The sequence below is a fragment of the Pipistrellus hanaki genome, assembly GCF_964339955.1.
Source record: "Pipistrellus hanaki genome assembly, chromosome: 10".
Lineage (NCBI taxonomy): Eukaryota > Metazoa > Chordata > Mammalia > Chiroptera > Vespertilionidae > Pipistrellus > Pipistrellus hanaki.
Genome location: NC_140512.1, coordinates 3,423,596 through 3,447,769, shown reverse-complemented (window position 1 = coordinate 3,447,769; position 24,174 = coordinate 3,423,596).

Genomic DNA, 24,174 nt, shown 5'->3' with positions numbered 1-24,174 from the left:
CGATGCGGACTTCGCCTGCGTGTGATGAGGCCCCTCAGGATGTCACACTGACGGCCTGTGTGGGCTTACTCCATGGCCCAGCTCCCCGTCTGATGGGTCTCCACTGAGCCCAGGGAGTGACTGATGATGACAGGAGCCGCGCCAGCACCCGTGTCCCGGCGGTGGGCCGCCCGCACCTGGGCCCGAGCCGCTGGTGCGAATCTGGATGCGGGTCGCACACCTCAGCCTGCCTCGCCTCGCCTGGATATGCTTTTCAGGTTCTTGATTTATCACCGTGACGTGTGACAGAGCAACAGGAAAAAAATAAAAAGCAAAACGCAGTGACAGCTCACAGCAGCCCCTTCCCTCAGCGACTCTGCAGCGTCGCCCAAGGATGCTTGATTGTTAATTAGAGCCGCTGTACGAACACGGCAGTCACATCAGACGTGATCCGGCTCCTGTCAGCTCACGTCGGCCCGGGCAGGGCAGAGCCGTCCGTTTCCGGCAGTTAGTGAGGAGCGGCCTGTAGGTCTACGGAAGTGATTACCCTCCGAGAAGCTTCCAGTGTCTTCTCCATCCAGACATTTAAAGAGCAGTCTGCGGAGGAATAGTACCTGCACACACACGTGCGGACACACGGCCCTCGGCCTGTCTTTGCAGCCTCCTCACCTGCCCCTGGCTTAGACAGAAGGCCCCTAGCATTGGAAGTCACGGGTGAGAACTGTGATCAGGGTTCAGTCTGCTGGCGTCAGATGAAGACATGAGTTTTGTGGACATGTTACTACGAAGCACCTGACGTCCTTTCTTGCAGTTGTCCCGGGTCTCTGGTAGGAGAACAAGCCATTATGGAGCCGGCGTTCCTGTCTGAATCCGCGTTGTAAACACAAGGCCCCTCCTGGGGGTGCCCAGAAGAAACCGGGAGAGCCTCTGGGACTGGGCTGCGTGAGAGGACAGGTGGAAGGGCGGCGGGCCGTATTGCAGAGACTCGGCTCCCCCCGTTCCTCAGGGAGGGAGATGCCATTGTTGTCGGACCGGGACCCCCGGGGATGCCAAATGCAGGGGTGCTCAGCTGCAGGGGGCAGGGAGCTGTGTCCTGGATCCTTCCTGAACCTGAGGACGAGCTGCGGAGGGTGCCGGGGTCGTTGTGCGGATGCCCACTTGTCACTCCCCTGTCCTTTCACTTTAATTTTACGCCCCAGTGAGCACAGGCCCAAGTTAAGTTCTAGGGAGTTTGCTATTTGGCATAGGAATTTGAAAGCACCTATTTGCACATAAATACCACGGAAATATCAGCAAAAGGAGGAAGTGCTTGTAATAGTGTTATCCTTGGAATTCTTTATAAAAAAAATAAAGCTGTTAAAATCCCATCCTGACAAACCATGCAGTTTATAAACTTAAAAATCTTTGCTGCCACTTGGCATTTTTTTAAAAAATATTCTGAAATGTTGCTCCAGCGATTTGCTTCAGCGATGGCTCTGGCCTGGCAATGGGCAGGTGTTTTGTGCCGGTTTCTGTGAAGAGCCCTGAGTCCACCCACCAGCGCCACAATGAAGCCGCCCGATGCCGGATATGAATGATTCATTGAATCTTATCTCCCCCGTGCTGGCTGCCTGGGCCCTCGGTTTGCTGAGAGAATGGCTTCTGGGTGCTGAGGCCAGACGTCCCCCTGGGATACCAGGGCAGAGGGAAGACAGGCGTGGGAAAAGGCTAAGTTCATTTTATTGTGAATTTTTAATTTAAAATTATCATAGTTATGGCTTTAGTCAGACCGTGCCAAAGCCATTAATACAGTGCTGTAGACAACCCTTTTCACTTGCATGAAAATATACGCATATAAAACTTATATATAATGTGCGCCCTGTGTTACATATGATAGAGGTAGGAAATAAGGAAATAAGGTCTGGGTGCTGCCAGGATGGCCATGATCTTGAAGTTGGCCTCACACCCATCTCACATTTCCGAGAGGATTGGGCAGCACCTGCTGAGTCAGTTAATGAGCAAACCAAAGAGCATCAAAAACAAAGCAGCCTGTGCCACATCCAGTGGCCTTTTGTGCTCCCTGAGTCTGGAGTGAGTTGTACCTGCTGACAGGACCAGGGACCCTGTTTTGGTATCAAGTGTCCACTAAGGATACTCATCTCTTTGACTTCCAGACATTTTTATTCAATGTATAATGTATAATAGTTAAATTACTGTGGTGATTAATCATTAACTTAAACAAACATATATGTGTGTTTAGAAACACACACACACACACACACACACACACACACTAGCCAAGAAGAGCCTGGCTTTGTGCGGAAATGCTTAAGCCCTACAACCCAGGCACCCTCTGCAGACCGCCACTGGGGGAACAACGCCACAGAGCAGCCCTCGTTCAGCGCACACAGGAGACGCTGCAAATCCTTTCTCCGTTGGGGCGCACCTCTGTCTCAGCAGCAGCACAGTCTACAATGGTGCAGTCACACACATGGGCTTGTGTGAGAAGGCCACCCAGTCTGTGCTCCGGAGGATTAGATCAGAGACAGCTCTTGCCTCAGATGGCGAGCCCAGCGCTGGCCCCCGGCCCTCTCTGCTGCTCAGAAGGGATGAGCAGAAGGTGGGAGGCAGGTCTTTATCTACCGCTAACCTCGCCCTGAGAGGCCATGTGTCTGCTGGGCAGCAAGCGGGCAGCACCCTCCCCCACGAACACCCTCCGGGAGCGTGGGGGCCTGGAGGCCTGGGCATTGGGACATGGAGGGGCGGGATCAGCAGACCAACACCTCTGGGCTAATTTCCAAATCTGACAAGTTCTGGTGGAGCAAATATCTTCCTCTCATTTTTAAAAAATGTGCCTTCATTGATTTCATAGAGGAAGGGAGAGGGAGAGAGAGATGGAAATATGAATGATGAGATAGAATCACTTAATCGCTGCCTCCGACATGATGGAGCCCCAAAAGCCAGGCATGTGCCCTGACCCGGAACGGAACTGGTGACCTCCTGGTTCACAGGACCATGCTCAAGCCTGCACCACGCCAGCTGGGCTCTTCCTTTCATTTTTTAAAAATAATATCAACCCAGTATTTAAAATATATGTAAATTTAAACACACTGTCACCCAGCCTTTCACACAAAGAAACACATTTTCATTTACAAATACGTCTGTGTATGTGTACACACAGGGCATCCTTTTTAAAAAGAAAATCTTCCCGTATATATTGTTTGTAAAGTGTTTTAAATCCCCCCCCACACACACACACACACCAAAATAGGATTTTTAAGTCAGATTATGTATGTTTTTACCTCATATTTGTAAAAGAATAGGTGAGATCCCATTTCTCCACAATATGTTCCAAGATACATTTCCCATTTAATATTGGATATTATTGGTTTTTTAAATCTTTGCTCATCTAAACCTGTATCAGGCATTTAGCATATGTTTGCAAATTATGAATTGTCAATTGTCTACAATGCAACAAAACTATACATGAAATTAATAACCCGATGAATCATCTGTAAAAGTGCACTGTGATTGCCGAGGAGACATTCGTGTCCTTTAAGGCCCCCTCTTTAAATTCTACAGATTAGATCCCAATATCACCAAGCAAGATTTAGATTCTACTAAACTCTGGATGACTTACTTGGCTGCACTTTTATCTCTTGAAATAGTTTTTCACATGTCATGTGGCTGGACTTGGAATGCAATTAGGTAAATTGTTGGTCAGGGAGCAGAGAGAACTTCATAAGTCATTTAAGCACTTCTCAATTTGCTGGATCAAATATTTGCAAGTGCCTCCCTGGCTAAAATGCTCAGCAGAATAAGGAGAATTCATTTCCTTCGATGATTAACATTGCAATTTGCTGCAGCAGGCCCTCTATGGCCACCTATTGGCCTCGTCACCAGCTTGGCAAATGCCAGACTGCACGACCCCCTCCCCTCACTGGATGGTGCTTAAGACCCCACCATAATGAATGAACTAAAGGGCCGTGTTTATCTCCACATGCAATGAAGCTGCCCACTTCATCTTGGCTCTTGTTTACTCTTTGCTTCATAGAAACCAACCACACAACCCAACCCTTAGTTTCAGGGCTTTAAGGTAGTCAACTGTTCAGAATTCATCTTATCAATTGGCCTACTTGGAGTAGGAGCCGTGACCATTGCTAGCATGCCTAATGAAGTAATGAGGATGGTCGATGATCGATGAATATCTATTTGTTTAAGCGATAGTACATTGTATGTGTTAGACCTGGTTGGCCAAGGGGATACATGGGATCAATGGCTTCTCTCAAATTTCAGACTATGGAAGCCTTTATCTCAAACCTCCAACTTCTCCTGCCAGTGAAAGGGTGGATTTCAGTCTGTTCCAGCTTCTTTTAAGTAAAAACCCTCATAACTCCATTTCCTCCCGATGTAGCATTTCTTCTAGCAAGTGCTGAATCTCTTCCATTTTGTGAAGGTTTTTCTCAACAGCACTTCAGTTGCTCCACATCCTCACCATTTGGTGTTGTCAGTGCTCTGGGTTTTGTCTGTTCGAATAGGTGGGTAGTGGTAGCTCCTTTTTGTTTTAATTTTCATTTTTCTGATGACATCTGATATAAAACATCCTTCTCCATGCTTCTTGTTTTAATTGCAGAATTAATGGGAAACACTTTGAGGGAAAAGCTTAGAGCGCTTTTATTCCTGTGCATTATCAAAAACTTCAAATAGACAATTTAAATACAAATGTCTCCATTTTACAGCATGTAATTGTATATAAAATAACGAAGCGGGAGGAGATAGGCTGTAAAAAGATATAAAACATAGCTGAAACTTGTGACAGTTGTCATTAGCTTGTAAGCAGTATGATACAGTTCCTATAGAGACAGGAAGTAGTGCTTTTCGCTCCTCTATACCCCCCTCATTAATCCATTTGCTGGTTGAGTTCCTTTTTTGTGTGTGTGTGTGTGCCGTTTTTAAATGTCGTGGTTGATTTGTGGATTGAAGGACACGGTGATAGTTAAATGCTGAATTCTACCATGAAAATGTTCTTCTTGGACGCCGCTTCCCGTTCGGGCCTAGCTCTCACTTATTCATGTGACTCCGCAGGAAGTGCCATTATTTTAATGATCTGTAGAATGTGTCAGTTTACTCTGTGATACATGTCTTATTGCCATTCTCACTCAGCGACATGACTGGCATTTAATGGAAGGCAGGCAGAGGACACCTGGGGCGTCACAGTGAAAAGCCACTTAAATAGTAGATACTGCCTACTGTGGTGAAACAGCGAACACCGTGTCTTTAAGGATGGAGCACGGACAATACCGAGAGTGAAGAACAATTGAGAGTGAATGGCACTATATTGCTAATAGGCGCTCTCATTATATCCTTTTCCATTCCCACCTGGACTTAAGAATCCTTGTAACTTCTCTTTGGATTAGTGCTTCATATTGACTAGGATCTTTCCATTTTAAAACTCCTTTAAATAATGAGGCCACGTTTAGACAATACATCTGATCCTCAAAGAATTAAAAATATATAACATAGCCCTGGCTGGTGTTGCTCAGTGGTTGGAGTGTAGGCCAATTCACTGAAGGGTCACTAGTTTGATTCCCGGTCATGGATGGGCACATGCCTGGGTTGCAGGTAGATCCCTGGCCCCAGTCTGGGTGCATGCAGGAGCAACTGATCAGTGTGTCTGTCACATTGATGTTTCTCACTCTCTCTCCCCTGCCCTTCCACTCTATCTAAAAGTCAATGGAAATAATATCCTTCTTAAACTCCTTTTTTCAAAGAGTTTGAGAAAGACTGGTGGCAGTTTTTCTTTAAATATTTGGTATATTGCACTAGGAAAGCCACCTGTTCCTGGACTTCTTTGTTGTGGGGAGGTTTTTGGTAGCTGATTCCATTTCTTTACCTGGTATAAGTCTGTGGAGATTTTCTATTTTTTTCCTTCAGTCAGGTAATTTTGTGCTAATAGGATTTGTTCCATTTCATCTAGGTTACTAATTTGCTGGCTAACATTTATTCTCTTTTAACCCTTTTTATATGAGTAGGCTTAGTAGTAACGTTCCCACATTCATTGTACCACTAATGGACCTGCCCACAGGAAATGCTCCAGAGAGCCCTGTCTGCTGAAAAGGAGGGAGACGGGGAAACTCATTTAATTATGCAGAGTGTTTTATTACTGGAGCCAATATTATACCTTAATTTCCTCAAAAATTTTAAGTGTTTATTGAGTAATGACATTCTTTAAAAAGTATCTTTGTTATGGTGATGATTCTTATTAGAATAATACTCTTTTTTTTAAGCCATATGTATTACAAATTTGTCATGACTTAGAGTAGGGGTGTCGAACTCAATCAGAGAAGGGGCCAAAATCTAAAATCCAGCCTAAATCGCGGGCCGAATAGTTTACTGAACAGTCATAAACTGACAATGTCATAAACTGACAGCGGAGTACAGTGATGACAGCGCCGTGCGGGCCACATTGCAAGGCCTGGCAGGCTGGATTTGGCCCGCGGGCCTTGTGTTTGACACATGTGACTTAGAGAGTAAGAGCAACTTAGAGAGTAACACTATCAGTGTTAGCAAGGTGCATATGTTTTAATGTGGGAATCTGCTCTCCACACTATAAATCAAAATAGGTATTTAACTAAAGAGTTTTATTAACTCTAAAACTCATACAGCTCTATTATCTACAAAACTTTATTAAATTAATTCATTTTCATGCCTAAGCAATTCTTCAGAATGATGTTATAATTATGATATAAAGCAGGACTTCTTCTATTTGTCTTGAAAAAAAAAAATAGTGTCCACTCAGGCAGTTGCAACTGGTTTGAAAACAGCTGATCTTACGTTATGAGATTTCCCAGATCCCACTTCCACAGTGAGGAAATTCTCTGTATCTCTCAGTATTGTTGGGGAAAGTATATAACACAATGAGCATTGAAGTGCTTTGCGTGCTTTATGAGTGTAAGCACGACCATCATGCTCAGAGGAGATTCTGAAAGTTGGTGAGCACATCCAGTTCTTGGTGACTTTATAGATCTAACTCAATCTTCTCGCCTACTTATTTCCAATGCCCCAAGCTCGCCTTTTAAGATGCCCTTTCCGAAACTTCAATCAGACCAGCATTTATTAGCTCCTGCTCTCTGCTGAGCACATCTTGCTGCCTATGATGCGGAGTTCTTCCCTGAACTTCCTTCTGACCTCTTTGTCGCTTACTCCATGCCTCTAAAATTGTCCAGCCGAAATTTCACTCTGCGTGAGTATTGTGAGCATGGGCTGGGAAGGGATCGGGGCTGGCCTGCCCCATTTTGAGAAGAAATAAACAGCCCATCTCTCCCTGTCCCTCATGAGAGCAATGGACAGAGCTGCCCGCAGTATTTGAAGTGTGATTGTCCATTACAAGAAAGAGATTCTCTTTCTAAATGTCTTATCCAGTCTTCTTCCCTTGGGCTTTTTCATATTATTGCATTGTGTTTTTTCTTTCTGAAGCACAGTGAACACATCTCTGGTCAAATAAATTAGCTTTCCTGTCTTGATGTATAGCCTAGTCAAGTCAGTAAGTCAATACCCTCATGTGGAAATGTGAGGAATGGAAGTATCAGGAGTGGATAACCACTGGTGAAGAGGAAAATACACATATATGTTAGGGCATGACTATAGGCTGTAACATCACAGCTCCCTTCCCAGCCTGCCCGGGACTGATCTCATTGTTTGCCACTCAGCCTCCCATAGTCCCCAGGGGTCCAGAGACTCAGAGGCAAGATCTGTTGTCACCACACATGTGTGTTGTCCTCTTTTGAATTTAGTGAAGCTACTGATGGTGTATGGGTCAGACCATCTACTTGACATGCCTGTCTTTACGACCCTGTAGCCTGGCCAGCAGTGTGGGGTTTCATGATTATGCATGGAAGGGGCTTTATATGTAAAATACTAATTTATCTCTTAACAAATGTGGATATGAGCATTTGAATAGTGATCCGGACAGAGATGGTCTAAGTCACCTGGAAATCCACATTAGTGGTGTCTTACTTTCTCGTGCCGTACCGTGATCACTAAGAACATATAGCACACTGACATGAACGCTTCCCACGGGCAGCTCCTGAGTGTCTTTGGAAGAAGAGCCGAGTCACCACGCGTGGCTCTGCACAGGGCTCTCCCGCGGTGTGGCTCCCCTCGTTCCTGCCCGCTTCTCTTGCAGTGTCAGCGGTGTGAGTGTGGACCCGGGGAGATGAATGCATGTGAAATTCCATCCCCACGCCTGTGGCTCCATCAATAAAAACAAGTCTGCCCCCAGAACGAGTTGTCCAACCATTCTGTTGTCTCAACAGCTACATTTGCTCAAAAAAGTTGTTTACAATCCTCAGCAGTTTTAAAAAATGATAGAAGCCTAGAGCTCTCTGGCCTTCCGTATCTTCTGCTCCCGCCATGATTTTGCATTCGTTGTCTTTGACACCGAATTGCCGCAGCCATTCTTTTCCAGGCTGCCTCATTTGTCAAAGGAAAAGGCAGAACCGTGAAATCAATGAGTGGCTCTAAATTGAAAGAGCAGTTAGACAGTGCAGTTTGAGATCGGTAACATAAAATGCGCCATTTGAAATGGAAGCAATTCAGGTCATGCCATTCCCTTCTCCCATGCCAGGAATAGGTCACTCATCCCGAATCTCTGCAGTCTCCTCATTCACTTTCCCCATAAAAAGCACAGACAGCATTTAGCTGCAAGTAATTATAACAGGGAGAACACTCACATTTCATAGAAATCAACCGAAAAGTTGCCAGAAACGTGCTCTGAAATAAAACAGAAGGAGATAACAAAGCATCTTCATGTTATTAGCAGATTTGAATATATTAGAGAAACGAACTCTGACCTTTGCCTGGCATTTTCCTCGGCTCCCTCCTACCTGCCTCACCACCAGGTGGCAGTGCGGTAGCACTCATCCACACCTGCTTTGGGAAAGCCTGGGGAAGGGGCCTGGCCTGGCCTTCCCTCAGCACAGGTAGCAGCGGGTCTTAGAAATGTCAGTGCTATTCTCGCCGGCATTAAAATAGCCCGCCTACACCTCACAGATCGCCCTTTTGTTGTGAGCACCGTGTGGACAGCTCCCTTCTCTAATTTCTAATTTTCTAAACCAGAAACTCTGAGCATATGTGCCCTAACAGTTCTTTGTTGTCATAATTTTAAATATGAACCTTTTCCCCATAATAGCAAGAAGCAAATGATGTGTGTTTTTAAAAACAGCGTTTTTCCACAATTGGATTAAGACAGGGCTTCCCGTGCCTTCACAGAAGCCTGTGCCCGCAGACTAGAACCTTCTGTGACAAGAATTCTGACATTTCGTTTTCCTTATCGGGCCTGCTCCAGCTGTCATGCTGCCATCGGAGACAAGCTTTCAGCCGACGGGATGCCGCCACTCTATCAAACCCTTTGTGTTTGCACAGTGTCCATTCAGCAGTTTAACTGCGGCAAAGGAGCCAATTTCAACATTTGGTTTCAGATACCCAGGATTTAGTGTGTGTTTAAGTATGCCTGGCTTCTTCTCTTTAACGGATAGAAATTCTGAGATCCACCTAGCGTCACCTGAGCCAATGTTCACTTGTGGGCGTGGGGCAAAAGCCGAAACATATAACATCTAGGTTTTCTCTCTGTCTGAACTGAGCGGTACGTCACCCCCAATAGAGAGTGTCCCCCAAAATGTGTACACACGCTGTGAGTAATTATAAAGGCAGTGTGTATCAAAATACAGTTCATTTTCAGAACTGAGCCAGGAGCTGTTAAGGTGTGTATACATTTGGGGGGCACCCTGTACTCCTGATGGACTGGGGAGGTATTGGGGATATTTCCCTAATATGCTGAATCCCGGGCCCTGTGAGAGAGCACCTGCTAACCGGTGCTCCATGCCGTGTCTGAGTACAGCCTGGCCGCAGTTCATATCCCTGCCTGTCTGTGAGCTCTGAGGACTGACTTGTCTGTCTTTTTGAAATCTTAATCTCCACCGATGTGTACATTCCCAACATATGGCAAGGTTTAAAGGAATACTGCCTGGATCTTGAATGAACAATGTTTAAAAATATTTAGATTTTTCAGAGGGCTGGTCAGTTGCCATGTCGTTGGAATTAGTGGCTGCTTCTTTCTAGGGGCAGATGATGCCTGCTGCATTAGAGCCTTGCCCGACCTGGGACTTGAGGTGCGCTCTCCTGGGGGGAGATGGAACCCCCTCTTTACGGCAACTGCTATTGAGTTTGGATGACTATTTGACTAGCTTTGGCCAATGAAAGGTGGTAGAAATACTAATGTCAACTTTGGAGCAGAAACTACAAGACTAGCTCTTGGTTCACCAGCTCACTCTTTTCGCTTTACCACGTGGCACACGGAGTTCAGAATGGGCACCGCCTAGCTGTCCGCAGGTCTCCCAGGGAAGGGAAGCCCTGCCTGACAGACTCGTTTCAGAAATGTTCTCAGAAGGAAACATAGCCTCTGTCACTGCAGATCTCTGAGATGGGGGGTTGCATGTCCCTACATCCAGCATAGGCCAGAGTAATGGGTGCAAAGACCATGGGGATATTGTAGGTCAACACTGAATGGTGTTGCCCGGCAGGTACTGCCCAGTGGCTGAGTGTCACCAGTTTGGTTCCTGGTGAGGACACATGCCTGGGCTGCAGGTTGCAGGCTCTATCCCCAGTAAGGGCAGCTGATTGATGATGTTTCTATTATCATTGATGTTTCTCTTTCTCTATTCCTCTTTTTTCTCTCTCTCTAAAAACTGATAAAAAGCATATTTTAAAAACATAGAATGGCTTTTAGGACAATGAAATCAGTCTTTTCAAATTATATAGACGTGCTCCCTTTCACAGCCTGGGCTGCTCAGTGTATCCTTGCTAAGTGGTGTCTCCCATCCGCTGTGACTGGGGACAGATGGCGGTGGTGATTTTCAGATGATGTTCTAATGATCTGGGAAACGTTGAGCAATCAATCTCGAATCAGTTTGAAATTCTTAAGAAAACTGGACTGCAAGGTATTTTTTCTTCAAAAAGAACATAGCAAAGAAAGTCCTTGTGTTTAGGACAAACTATCCAGTGAGACAGAGTACAATTCAAGAATTCCAACTAAAGTTCAATTGCCTTTTCTTTAATATCAGTGTTTAAAAATCGTATTGTGAAAAACTATAAAATTCTGAATATGAAGCAGTTACTGAATAAAAAAAATCAGAGACCGAAACAGTGGAATGTTATGGCATCCATATATATAATTTTATTTTTACATATATGGTTGAAATTATAAATTTAGGTAAAAATATTTGGTAAAAGTGATTAAAGCTTGACTTACTAATATCTTCATTGTTATCCTTTTGATGCAAATATTTAGTACTGTAAAAGCAAGATGACCTTTATATTTAATATATTTTTCTTTCACATAAACTATAAATTGATAAAAATGATACGTGAACTTTACAGCTGAGAAGTTATTAGCCATTTTTAATATCTGGGTCTGGTGCGATATTCTATATCATTTCTATGGCTATATCTTTCTGGGGTTTATAACATTTACATCACACATTAGAGTTAAGTTTCATCTGGATAAGTTAGGTCTTGAGGAGAAGTTGTATACCAAGCAAAGAAGAAGTTGAAGGCATTCCAACTGAAGGGAAACCACATACCAGTAAGCGAACAAGATCATGGCATTAGCTCAGATGCTCTAGCAATGGTGCAAAGTTTAATGCCACTGAGGAACCGAGTGACACAGTGACTACCTAAAGGTCACACTCTTAGACTCTATCCATGTGCTTTCTGGGTTCCAGATCCTCGGAAGATTCAGCCTGTATCTCCACAAGAAGTGCCACAATGTTGAGTTGATTCAGTCTGAACAGTCATTTCATTAGCATCTTTTCTGTACATTTCGGCCCTTCCCTACTGTCTGAGAACACCAATCCATTTGGAAAAATCACAGGATGGAACTTTGTTTGCAACATTTTCTGTGTGTCTACCTGCTAAAGGTTCTTCCTTCTTGGATGTCGGGGTTCCACGGCGATGCCTGAGACATGGGTGTATACAGGAAGGCGAGTGGGTTCCCGGTGCCAAGCCTTCCTTCCATCCCCGTCTGTGTATAATCAGCTCTATAGTCCACTAGAGCCTTTACCTGAGGCAAATGAGGATGTCAAAAGATAGCATATCATTTGCTAGATCCTTTTCTTTCTGCAAGAGACATAGGGGCATATTGGCAACTTCTGTCGCCACCATGGGCTGATGCTGAGAGCTCTGTAAACAAAGCCAGCTTCCTCTCCATGTGAAGCGCTCGCAGTCCTCCTGGGACATTGGCATGGGTAAGGGGAGGTGATGGGCCGCCTCGGGACATGGGCTAGCCTTCTGAGCAGCCCTCCCCCTTTTTAAGTGACTTTGTGAGTCCTTTAGGACTCTTCATTGGGCTTGGGGCGGACGGCGTGAGGCAGCAGCTGCTGGCTGCAGCTGAGTGATGATCTGTTCAGATGGAGCAGATTCAGGGACGTGTGATGGGAGCCTTCCCCCAACAGTGACTCTGCAGGGCGACTCCTGAGCCAAGTGCAGCCAGAAGGAGAGAATCAAGCAGCAAGGTTTTATGGTACCGCTCGGTTTTCTGAAATCCTTGGCAGTAGACAGATGGAAAAAAAAAAGAAAGGTAGCAATGAAAAGACACCGAAAAAAATCCCCTCCAACATCTAGAAATAATGTAAAGATGATAAAAGCTTCATTTCTCCCCCTGAGCCTTGGCTTGCTCTCCAGCGTAACGTGTGCTGATGGATGAATTGTGTTATCCTGTAAATGAGATAAGGAGCGAGTGAATAGGGGAGCGCACCATTCATCACAGCGGCCTGATGTATAGCGAACACGCACGTGGGTGGTGTGTGATTGTCCAAGGACCCTTTTAAGAAATGATTTCCTGACAATGAATGGCCGCGCGGCTGTTGCAGAGAGCGACATTGGAAAGGGCCCCTCTGCCTGATCAGCAATTAAATACAGGCTAGGGCAAGTGCCAGCCCTCCTGCTGGTCACACAGTCACAGGAGCCACTTCAGCCCGCACAATGGCACAGGTTTGCATGCCTGTTACCTGGTTCCCATTTTACCATCATGGCAACAGTAAATGCACCTTTGAAACAGCCTAACTTGTAAATAAAATATGTATCTTAAAATATGTATTACTAGCCCTTTATATAATTCTTCCTGCTGACAAAAGATATTTTTAAATTTTTTTCACAAAGAAAGTACTCCACAGATCAAATACTCTTGGGGCATGCTAGATTAAATATTTAAATTGGCTCCCACTACATACGGGTTTTAGAGCGTTTAGTTCTGAATCTCTGAGAATAGAATGAAGGAGGAAATTCCCTTTCTGCTGATTCTATTACAGAATTGTGTGTCAGGCAGGTGGTGTGTGTGGGATATGTAGAATATCTTGAGAAACACGTGTTCCAGAGAACATGGTTTGAAAAAACAAGAGTCTTGTGTGGGCACTTGAGCTTACAAGCAATACCTGTATGTAGACACCCTGCTAGATGGCACTGCTTTCTTCTCAGAGCACAGGGACAGAACGGGCCACTTTCCCATCAGTCCTGTGAAGAAAAAAAAGCTGTGGGTTATACAATGAGAGCCCGGATAAATTTAACACCAGGAGCTGGGTCTCTTTCCCTGCAGCCAGAGAAACGTGAAAAGAGTGTCCTAGCTGGTCACCATGGATAGAGTGGCGGCCTTTGAACTGAAGGGTCCCAGGTTTGATTCTGGTCGACTGCACATGCCTGGATTGTGGGCTCAAATTCCAGTGTTTGGCATGCAGGAGGCAGCCGATGAATGATTCTCTCTCATCATTGATATTTATATATATCTCTCCCTCACCCTTCCTCTCTGAAATAAAGAAAAATAAATGGAAAGAAAAAAAAGAGCAAGCAATGGGGGAAATGAGAATGGGAATCATGATAACATAGTAAAAGAGAATGAGAAGCGTGGTCTTGAACACTTATTATATAAACAACCCCTTCATAATGTCCAGCTGTGAAGCACTGGGCGTGCAGAGGGAGTGGAAGCTCTCAGTGGCACCCAGGGCAGAGTGAGCGGGCCAGGAGCAGGCGTGTGGAGGTTAGAGCACAGACGCTGAGGGCAGACTGTGGGACTCAGCTTCCAGCTCCACAGGCCTAACTGCATGGACTTAGCAAGTCCCAGGGCCTCGCTGCACCCCTGCTGCCTCACCCGTAAAACGCAGGTCATGAAAGACATCAGTTCATCTGGCTGTTGGCATGTTCCAGTGAGTTAAATGGTTAAATCTCTAATAACAGGGCCTGGTATACATAGGTGGAAAGTCAGACAGACAAACAACATACATATCCCTTACTGGTTGCTCTTATTTAGCCTTTCCTTGGTTTTATGTCTGATTATATGGTTTTGCTAAGTGGAGAAGACCCTTACTACATTGCTGGTGCCAGTAACATGTACCCCCTGTCAGTCCATCCCATGACCCATGACCCTGGCCTTCCCAATGAAGGAGAGCGTGTCCTCTGCATGAAATGCCACCAAGGACATTGGTGAGAGGGCTGCACTGTGAGCAAGAAACCTGGAAAGGTGTTAGTGGTGGATTAGCCTGTGGGCCAGGCATGAGAACAGGCACCAGTGGTCACATCGTTTCTCGAGGGAGGCGAGGGAGTCTGCTGTGAACTGAATCACCCGGCAGCCAGTGAGCTCCCCTCACAGTGTCTGGCATGTGGAAGCAAAGAATTTTCAGTAACCTGGCATGCCTGCTCACCTCTCCACCATCGCACCGTGGCTGACAACCACCATGTTCCGCACATGCCCCCTAATGGTCAGTGCACATCATAGCCACCAGTTGTTTGGTTTGTTCCACCTTTCAGTCTGTTGGCATATTAGAGTTTTATATATGTGGTGGATTGTTTTGCAGTTCATCAATGTCCATAGATGAAACTTCAGTTTACTAGCTACTATGAACACAGCATTTATTACATAAACATATCAATATTTATTTTTTCTACTCATTATGCTGAAGGGTGCTATAATTTACTCCTATTAAAATATTTTAATGAAAATTATTAAATGATTAAGCAAAGGTAAAAAAAACACCCTCAGGTACACAGATAACACCATGATGATTACCAGAGGAAATGGGGGGGGGGGTAGAAGAGGGTAAAGGAGGGATAAATGGTGATGGAAGGAGACTTTTCTTAGGGTAGTGAACACACAGTACAATATAGGTTATATATTACAGAATTGTACACCTGAAACCTATATAACTATTAATTAATATCACCCAATAAATTAAATAAAATATTTTAATAAATATTTTGTTCAGGTCTCATGAGTACTTGCATGAGATTTTCTTGAAGGAACACACAAGAGAGTGAGCACCCTCGTGAGGAAATTTCTCCTTCTCCCAACCGGATCTTGTCGGATTGCTCTTCAAAATGGCTGCAATAATTTACTCACCATGAGATGAGTACTTTTTTTGCTAGACACTCTCAGCAACATTTGTTATTTGCAACTCTTTTTTTGTTGTTGTTACCAATCTGATGGGTATAAAATACTGTTTCATTGTTTGAATTTGCATTTTATGAGTTGCTATTAAAATGAACATCTGCGCACAAGTTTGTTAGCCATTTGGGTTTCACTTCTGTGGTATGTTTGCTTATGTCCTATATCGTTTTCAATTGAAATGTTTTCCTTTTTCTTATTGCATTTTAGTGGGTCTTTATATGTTCTGTGTACTTGTTCTGTGTTATGATAGACATGGAAAATGTCTATTCTGAGTCTATGGTTTACATTTTCATTGTTAATAGTATAGCTTGATGGCCTCTGAGCATTTTGATGGTTTAGGAATAGATCAGTGAACCAATATTTCCCCCCTTTGGTTTGTACAGATTTGTTTATTTATAAAGATTAACATTAGTTAATAAAATTACAAGGTTTCAGGTGCAGAATTCTATAATACATCATTTGTATTGTATTGTGCGTTCACTACCCCAAGTCAAGTCTCCTTCCATCACCATTATGCCCACTCCCCATCCTTCTCTGATCCAATGTGTAGAAATTACCTATGGTGGCATTTTTTAAAATCATAAAATATTGTCTTTCTCATTTAGATATTTAATCCATCTAGAATTTATGTACTTATATTGTGAAGCAAGGTTCTTATTTCGTTGTGTGAATGAATTATTGCTTCTGCACATTTATTAAATATTCAATTGCTAATTTATACTTTTCCCCTATCATTTAGCAATTGTCCACGAATCTATTGTGCATCTGGGCTTTATTCTTATTCCATGTTCATATGTCCAAACTTGATAAATACAATCCTCTCTTCATTAACTTCCTTCCAGTGTCCCCAAGTGAGATGCAATCTCTAGGGAGTCAGAAACCTGTCAGCTTATTCACTGAGCTATTATAAGCACATAACACAAAGTCCTGGCCAGGCATTGTCTTCAGTCCGCATTCATGGGGACTGTGTTTAGCTATGTGTGTAGTTTCCCTTTCTACCAAGGTCTGCCAAGCCACACTAGTTCCTTGTTCTTCATGTAAGTCTTTGTTCAACAATTGAAATTCTGTGAAAGGCATTATGGGTAATTTTATGGGAAACGCATCAGATATATAGAAAATTTGGAAGCATCTTTCATTTTCATGTTGCTGAGTATCCCCACCCATGAACAAGGACTCTTTCTCTATTTTGGTCTCTTTATCTTGATTCATTAAATATTTAAATTTTTCTCCAGAAATATCTTTCACATTTTTGTTCCATATGTATTTTGCTAACTAGTTAAATGCTATTTTAAGAATGAATTTTTTTCTTTTTCATAGGGTCAATTTAATTATCTGTATGATTTATGTAGCAAACTTATTACAATGTCTGTTTCAAACAACTAACATTGATTAGTATTGAATGTGTGGAGATTTTCCTGGACTTTCTATGTACACATATTGTAAGTCAAAATGATGTGTTGCTTGTCTTTTAAATGTTTTATTCTCATTTTACTGTTTGTATCAACACATGCAGTGCAGTGACAAATAGACCCTGAAGGAAATGGTTATAATGTCAACATTATAATTTAATGTTTGCTATATACCTTTTATCTAACTTCTTTTTTATACATAAGTTGATTTTTAAGTTAAATTTATTGGGGTGACATCTATAATACTAAAAGTGCAATATGCTAATTAGACTGGGCATCCTTCTGGATGACCCTCCAGATGACCTTCTAGACCAAGCCTGGGTCCTGGGTGCCCACAGCCAGGGGAAGGAGGGCCTGCTCTTGCAGGAATTTCGTGCATCAGGCCTGTAGTTGGTTAATAAGGTCACATAGGTATCAAGTATAGTTTTCTCTGACACGTGATCTGTACATTGTCCTGTGAGCCCACCACCCAAAGTCAACTCATCTTTGTCATCATAACTTCTTGACTCTGATACTTAACAATTTTCAGAGTTTCTTTTATAAACACTGATAGCTGCACATTTCTTTCTAAGCACTGCTTGCATTTCATTCTTTTTACAGATTATGTTTTCATTAGTAATACTTAACTATTTCTAATTATTTTGTATATGTTGAATTTTTTAAACTACAAGTTACCGAGAATCTTGTCATTGTTGTATTTTTTAGTAGATGGTCTTCTTCTTGAACTTTGGGTGAGAGTGATAAAAAGTTACACTTCCCAATGCATGACTGGAACATGAACTACGTAGGGACATGGCATTGAAATATATGCAGCCTACGCTGAGTCTCTGCCTTCCGGCCCTCCAGTGGCAGTGGGCATGTGTTCCTCTGAGTGCAATCCTTTACATCGTGTGTCTGCCTTTAAGAGTCCCAGTGAAGTCCTCTATGCAAAGTCTCCATGACTCAAATCCAAAAGCTCTTGACTCACGCGTGTATGGATGATCTCTGAGAAAAATCATAAAGATAGAACCCAGCACAGCCACGGTGTCCGCCCTGGGGCAGGTGGCTGTGGTTCTGTGTTCTGTCTTCATTGCTGGCTCCTGGAGACAGACCTCCTAGCTGTGCAGTTGAGACAGCATGTATTGCATGCTAATTTCTGTTTTGATGTGTCTGCTGTGAAAGGGTTTCAGGTTCTTCCTATGACTACATTCTGGGGCCCAGTGTCTGCTGCTCTGGTTTTGTTCCCAAGTGCCTTGCTGTTCATGGTAGAGCTCCCGAACCCCAGCCCTGCCTGCCTGCTATGGGCTGCAGTGCTTTGCTGGCTCCAAACCTGTGAAAGAAAGAAAGAAAGAAAGAAAGAAAGAAAGAAAGAAAGAAAGAAAGAAAGAGAGAAAGAGAGAAAGAGAGAAAGAGAGAAAGAGAGAAAGAGAGAAAGAGAGAAAGAGAGAAAGAGAGAAAGAGAGAAAGAGAGAAAGAGAGAGAGAGAGAGAGAGAGAGAGAGAGAGAGAGAGAGAGAGAGAGAGAGAAGAGAGAAAGAGAGAAAGAGAGAAAGAGAGAGGGAGGGAGGGAGGGAGGGAGGGAGGGAGGGAGGGAGGGGAGGGAGGGAGGGAGGGAGGGGGGAAGGAGGGAGGGAGGGAGGGAGGGAGGGAGGGAGGGAGGAAAGAAAGAAAGAAAAGAAAGAAAGAAAGAAAGAAAGAAAGAAAGAAAGAAAGAAAGAAAGAAAGAAAGAAAGAAAGAAAGAAAGAAAGAAAGAGAGAGAGAAAGAAAGAAAGAGGGAGGGAGGGAAGGAGGGAGGGAGGGAGGGAGGGAGGGAGGGAGGGAGGGAGGGAGGGGAAAGACTAAGTGGAGGGAGGAAGTATCATGAGGACCTGAGTTTGAACAGAGCTACGTGAGGTCAAGCAGAGCCTTCAACTCCCCATTGCTTTTATAATACATTAAGACCCTTATTTAGCATCTTAAAATGTGTACATGCTTGGGGACAGGTCTTGGATGATCTAGAGTCATACAAAACTCAGTTTGAGAACAGATATTTGAAATATTTTTTTAAAAAATCAAATGACATTTTCTTAGAATGGCTATTTAACGCATTTGTTGTTAGCACTAGAAAACTAACCTCAGGGAAAAGACCCTTAAAATAGCCAAGATGTTGAAAGCTAGAGAGAGAAGAAAGCAGACTTGATTGCTCTATATGGAGCTAAATAAAAAAAGGATGTTATCAGCAATTAACTACAAAGCTAGGTTCTAAAGAACAAGGGGGATCAGAGAGGACACGTTTTTGAAGAGATGAAGATACTACTTCTGGGAGCTCCACAGGGCATGGGGCTTCTCAGGGCCAGAATCAACTCCTATTTTCTGGTTTCTAGGCAGTATTTGGCTCTTGGTGATTTTATGAAGACGCGGGGGTTACACTGCTGAGAGGGAATTTAAAAATTGGAATAAGACAGAGCCTGGAGTTTCCATCCCTCCTGGAGTTTCCATCCCCGCCCCCCTTCCCTCATTGTGCACTGCAAATAAGTTATCACCACAAGCCAAGACGGAACTGCAGCATCCCATGCAAGGCTTCATTAAAAATCAAACACGATCCAATTGCTGGCGGTAATCATGACAAGACTTATGATTAACTGCTAAGTCACTCAGAGGCGGGACGGCCTGAGAGAAATAAATGTGCCGGCTGATAATCCCGGGGAAGAAAGCACCAGGCAAATAAACAAGCGGAGTCTTGTTAGAGATGTTGCAACTAAATCACGCTTGGGTTAGAAAGGAATCACTTTTCTAATAAAACCAGGGGAAGTCTGCGATTTACCAGAATGTTCATGAGGTCTCCTGGCGCATATCCGCTCAAACTCAGAGTCAGGGAGGCCGCTGCCCGATGGCCGCCTGGGGCCAGGTGTGCGTCAGGGAGCCCTGCAGAGGGGACTGGGTCAGGCATTGGGGAAGAGGAAGGCATCCAGGCGCTCCTAAGAGGGCGCTGTGTCCTCCATGTGTCCTGGGTGCTGGGTGGGAGTGGGGCACACGCCTGCCATCGCTCTCACAGGCTGGTTTACTATGACGCAGGAGTAGCAGTCTTAGGATTTCTCTCACGTCGCGGTGCCTACTCTGATGTTTCAGTCTGTCAGCATGAAGACATGAGGTCTTAAGCATAATTGCACATTACGATGAAGAGATCCAGAAAAATGTGGAGATGTAGCAGCACATGCCACAAATTACAGGTGTGCTGGTTCCTTTCATTTCATCTCGCTTTTTCCCAAATGTCAAATGGTAACAGAAAATCACCACACTTAACAAACAGAAGTGGCAAAGGACAAGTGTTTTTCAATGCATCCTTTTCTCCTCTCTCCTTCTCTCACCTTAAAATCCAGAAATTAGGCACATCTTAGTGTTTATACCTCGGGGGCACGACCGTGTGCACCCCCTTTCCATGATGGTGGATGGACGTCTCTTCCAATGAGATGGTGAGGACTTTTTTCAGGATGTCAGCCATGGTCCCTCATGGCAAAGGGGAGTCTGGAAGATGCCCCCACTGTTCCGTAGGGTGGCTCTGATGTCAGAGTGGGGGGATTAGGCCCCGCCTTCCCACTGCAGTTCACTTACTCCAGTGAGTGTGCAATGCCCACAAGCTTACAAGTGGCAGAAATGAGAGCTGAGTTGTTTGGCTTCATCGGGGCCTGGGTGGAAGTGAGGACTCAGTGCTTTGATTCCCATCTGGAATCTGTGTTCTGTCATCGTCCCCACCTGGCGTTCTGCTCACCCATCCTTCTGCCTACGAGCAGGAGGCACGTGAAGGAAAAGCATCTAGTTTTCAGTCACTTACGTTGAACCAGTAACTTGGGAAACTGTCCTCTGTTTATTTGATATTTCTTTAGTAAGAAACAGAAGACACGTCTGAAAGACTGCAGTCTGCCCCAGGAATGGCTTTTCTCTCCGTAAATGATAGGAGATAAAGAGATGGGAGGGGGAAAGGGACACCGAACAAAAGGAAACCAATGACAACAGTGACCGCTGCAAAACAGACCATCCTCTGTTGGCTGAGCTTCGTTTAAGATCCAATGGATTTGACTTCAGGTGGTGGGCATGTGGTGAAATAGACAGATCTGGGTACATAGAAACCCACGCCTGAAATCTATATGATCATGCTGACCAGTGTCACCCCAATAACTTCAATAAAATAAGATCCAATAGCAAGCATTGTTGACGTGTGAAAAGATAGTTCTGCCTTCCTTTCTCTTATTTTTCTTAATTCAGAGTAGGCAATTTTTCCCCCCTGATTTTTCTTCCTTCTCCTCCCCGCCCCACCCAGTCTTCTGTAGCATTTAAATATCTAGATCATTCCAAAGAATGCCAGCCATTATATATGCCAAACATTTCTGCCCGAATCCCACCCCAGGTTCATAAAGAAGGTGCTGGAAAGGGCAGCCTCAGTACACAACCTGACTGCTGTTGGTCACCGCTTCAAACAATCTTGGCATTTCCTGCAAACGCAGTGTGATTATAGTTGTAGGTGCACACCCAGAGATCAGACATGTAACTTCCTAAGTGGTCATCCCAGTAAGGCTTGTATCATATCTGACAATTCTATGGGAGCTCCTTTGTAGGTAACCACTGCCTTTCTCTTGCTGCTTCTAAGATTGTCTCTTTGTCTTTAAACTGTTGCATTTTAACTATGATGTGACTTGGTGCGGGCCTCTTTGGGTTCCTCTTGTTTGGGGCTCTCTGCACTTCCTGGACCTGTGTCCCCTTCAGAAATAAGAACAAATTATTCTTAACTTTAGAAGGGACATCTTTATGTGCCCAACGCACAAGGCTTCTAGAAACTCCACTAAAGTGAGGGCACCCGAATTGCTGAGAATTTATTTCCAAGCCTTTGACATACACAGTTGTCTCACCAGTAGGTCTAGACTCGTTGCTCCTTCCTGCTTATTTGATTCACTCTCTTTATTTGAGAGCTGATGCTGATAACATCTTCTCTGAGTGCAGCTGCAGCTGTATCCCATTTGTTCTATGATAAAATGTTTGCATAGGCATGGTGTTCAGTCACTCTGCAGTTCTAACTTCTACTCTTCTGTTGCTCACATTGCATGATTGGATTTTTTTTTAATTCTCAATAGAACTTTCTGTGTTTTGATTTTTTTTATTAATTTCAAGTTTTATTGTGCCGCAATCTTTTGCAAAACCGTTATTGAATTTGGGGCCTCTAATATGTCTTTTTGTTTTCTCTGTGATTGTTCCCTGAGCACTGAAGAAGACATTATATCCTCCATATTCAGGGAACAATGTGCAAGCGTTTGGCTGGCTGTGTCTGCTCTATGTCTTCCATAGCCTTCTTTCTTTCTGTCCGCTTGATATATTAATGCATTGATAAAAATGCATTAAAGTTTCCTACTCTGTTTTCTGATTGATTTCTCCTTTTATCTCTTAGAATTTCTGCTTTCTGAATGTTGTTATTATGGCACTACAGGCATAGACAGTCAAGGCTATTATAAATGTATAGTGAATAGGAATATTTTAGAATGCTCTTTATTATTCAGGACTTTCTGGCCTGAATATCAATACTCACGGTGGAGAGTGCTTTGTTTTGGTTTATACTTGTTATATTTCTGTATATTCATTCTTTTAGGACTTCACTTTTTTTAGAGCAATTTTAGGTTTATAACAAAATTGATAGGGAAGTACAGAGTTCTCATATACTTCCTGCCCCCCACACTGATTGATCTGACAGGTAGTTTGGGTCTTAATTCTGTCATACTATTTTTTGTTTTCTAATTTAAAAGAAAAGGCACAAAAATTTTCATTGCGGTCTGATTTCCTTGCTATGGAGCGTGTGTGTGTGTGTGTGTGTGTGTGTGTGTGTGTATAGAAAAGAGAGACAGAGTGCACACGAAAGGTTTTATTGTACACTTTTTCACTTAACACTATATTAAATACATTTCAGTTATTTTTGAAAGTATGATGTTATTTCCTTCCTGATATACCAGTGTATAAGTTATGATAATCTATTTATTTGCAAGGAAATGTGATTTCCAAATGTTTGGAAAAATCCAGTTCCATGTGGTTGTAGGACTGAAGTCCTGGGTAACTAACTTGCTGACCATCAGCTCTCAGCTTTTGGAGATCAGATCGATCATTGTGTGCCTGTGCCTCTTTCCCCGTCTGCAGGGCTAGTGAGGCAGCTTTCTGTTCTTGTCTCTAAGCCCTCAGCACTACTGGGTGTTATCTCTGTGTTTCTTCTTGTGCCCCTTCCCTCTGCTTCTGCTGCTGCTTTTCAAGGCCAACATTGGATAATGTTTTCTTATTGTAGTTCTCAATTATTTGGAGAGAAGAGAAATATTTTTGCAGTTTTATTAGTTGACTATATAATTTCTATGTTAGGTGAGTAGAAAATGTGTTTTTTTAATTTTCATTGGGGTTATAAAACTTTTATTTTACTTTTATACGATAAAATACATTATTTTAAATAAAATTTGTGTGTGTGTGTTATAAATTTTAATTTAATGTTTCCTGGTTTTATTTTTATGTTTGTTGTAAGGTAAGCATCAAATATGATGGTTTCAAATAATGAATTGCCCCCAAATCTTCCATAGACTCACTGATACCTGTTTGACATTAGTATTTTATCATACTTTTTAATGCTCTCTTCCAGAGCTCTCTACCTTGGTCCATTGACCTGTTTATTTCTTTTTGCAATGGCATCATTATATGTGGAATGCTTTAGTAATATCTGCAATGTTTGATCGCAGGTCAGGGCAATCAGGGCAAGTATGGAAGGCAACAGATCAATGTTCCTCTCTCTCTCTCTCTCTCTCTCTCTCTCTCTCTCTCTCTCTCTCTCTCTCTCGATTAAAAAAGAAGTCAAGGTGTTTGTGGACACTTTTGTTTCAGAATTCGTAAGGATATTTTTATTTGATTTTAAGTACACAATTACTTTCTTCTAAAGAAATTCATCAGAACTTTATTGGAGGCTTCAATTAATCTAAGTTATGATAATCTTAGCTCCTTATAGTGTGTCTTTTAAAAGTGGTCCTTTTATCACGGTGAGCCTGGGTGAGATTTTTCTCTGCTCTCTCTTCTTATGGAGTTCCCACACAGGGTGGTTATTCTGAGGAACTTCGTTCACCCTGTTGGCATTGGCATTTCTTATTTTTTTATAAGCCAGTCTGTGTATTTGGTTTTGACCTGCCACCTTTTAAAATATTTAAATTTCAGCATCATTCTGATTTTTTGATATCCTATGTATGGATTTATATTCCTGTAGAAGGCATTATTACTTTGATTATTTTGACTCTTGCTTGCTAGTGATTGCATTTGATTTCATAGATTCTTGCTTCCTGATCATTATACCTT